Source organism: Bos grunniens, chromosome 2 (genome assembly GCF_055505025.1).
Source record: "Bos grunniens cultivar Pamir isolate PY7600 chromosome 2, Bosgru_T2T1.0, whole genome shotgun sequence".
NCBI lineage: Eukaryota > Metazoa > Chordata > Mammalia > Artiodactyla > Bovidae > Bos > Bos grunniens.
Genome location: NC_141166.1, coordinates 134,780,164 through 134,782,059, shown reverse-complemented (window position 1 = coordinate 134,782,059; position 1,896 = coordinate 134,780,164). Strand labels below are relative to the sequence as shown.

At 35.4% G+C, this 1,896-nt stretch overlaps 1 non-coding gene across 1 annotated transcript; it reads right to left on the bottom strand.

The window, feature by feature from the left end:
* Window positions 1–1,397: 1,397 nt before the first annotated feature.
* Window positions 1,398–1,506, bottom strand: LOC147378796 (U6 spliceosomal RNA). The gene has a single exon (XR_015153498.1). It is a non-coding gene; the product is annotated as a U6 spliceosomal RNA (small nuclear RNA).
* Between the last annotated feature and the right edge of the window lie 390 nt (window positions 1,507–1,896).

The following is a 1,896-nucleotide window of genomic DNA, read 5'->3' as shown; positions in this document are numbered from 1 at the left end:
TTTCATCCGTGTGACTCATTTATTTTGTAACTTGAAGTCTGTCTCTCCTAATCCCACTCACATATTTCTGTCATCCATTCACTTCCCTCCCCCCACTCCCTGCTCTGGCAACCACCTGTTTGTTCTCTGTATCTATAAGTCTGTTTCTGATTTGTTATATTTGCTCATTATTTTTTAGATTCCACATAGAAATAAAACCATATGGTACTTTTTCTTTGCTTGACTCATTTCACTTTGCACATCCTCTAGGTCTATCCATGTTGTCACAAATGCCAAGATTTCATTCTTTGTGGCTGAGTAATATTCTTTATCCATTCATCTATTGATGGACACTTAAACTACTTCCATATTTTGGTTCTTGTAAAAAATGTTGTAATGGACATAAGGATGCATATTCTTTTCAAATTATTTTCACTTTCTTTGGGTAAAGGAGTCAGTGGAATGGCTGGTTCCTATGGTAGTTCTATTTTTATTTTTTCAAGGAAAAATTGTACTGTTTACTATAGTGACTGCTCCAATTTATATTCCCATGAATAGTGTATGAGGGCTCCCTTCTCTCCCCATCCTTACCAACATTTATTATATTCTGGTTTTTCCAAAAATAGCCATTCTGACAGGTATGAGGTTGTGGTTCTGATTTACATTTCCCTTAATAAGTAGTGCTGTTGAACATTTCATGTGCTTGTTGGCCATCTTTATGTCTTCTTTGGAAAAAGGTCTATTCAGATTCTTTGTTCATTCTTAAAATCAAGATGTGTGTGTGTGTGTGTGTGTGTGTGTGTGTGTGTTTTGATGTTGAGTTGTACTAGCTTTTAAAAATATATTTTGGATATTTATCCCTTATCAGATATATGATTTGCAAATGTCTTCTCCCATTGACTAGGCTCTCTTTTCATTTTGATGATAGTTTTCTTTGCTGTGCAAAAGCTCTCTAGTTGATGTAGTCTTATTTACTTCCTTTTCAATTTATTTTTTAATTGGAGGATAATTGCTTTATAATGTTGGGTTGGTTTCTGCCATACAATAACATGAATCAGTTGTAATTATATGTCAATGATACTTTCTCAATTCATCCAACTCTCCCCTTCCCCTACTGTGCCCATAAGTCTGTTCTCTACACATGTATCTCCATTTCTTCCTTGCAAATAGGTTCATCAGTACCATTTTTCTATATTCCATACATATGCCTTATTATATGACACTTGTTTTTCTCTTTCTTACTCACTCTGTATGGCAGGTTCTAGGTTCATCCACCTTAGTTCAACTGATTCACACTTACTCCTTTTTTACAGCTGAGTATTATTCCACTGTATATATGCACTACAACTTCCTTATCCATTCATCTGTTGATGGGCATTTAGGTTGCTCCCACGTCCTGACTATTGTGAATAGTGATGAAATATATAGAATGCTTCACGAATTTGCATGTCCTCTTTGCACAGGAGCCATGCTAATCTTCTCTGTATCGTTCCAATTTATTGGTATATGTGCTGCCGAAGTGAGTGCTCATTTGCTTATTTTTTCATTTGTTAAAAGCCACCTATTCCAGTATTCTTGCTTGGAGAATCCTATGGACAGAGGAGCCTGGCAGGCTATAGTCCACGTGTTTGCAAGAGTTGGACAGGACTTAGTGACTAAACCACCACCACCCTTGCCTGAGGAGACATATCCAGAAAAATATTACTAAGACTGATACCAAAGAGTGTACTTTTCATGTTTTCTTCTAAAAGTTTTATGGTTTCAGATTAGACCATATTTTGTTATCCATCATCAGGTAATATATATTTGAGTTGTTTATACATTTTGGTTATTATAGATAATGCTGCTGTAAACATTTGGGTACAAGTTTTTATGTGAACATTCATTTTCTTCTTTTTGAGTATACACCTACTAGTG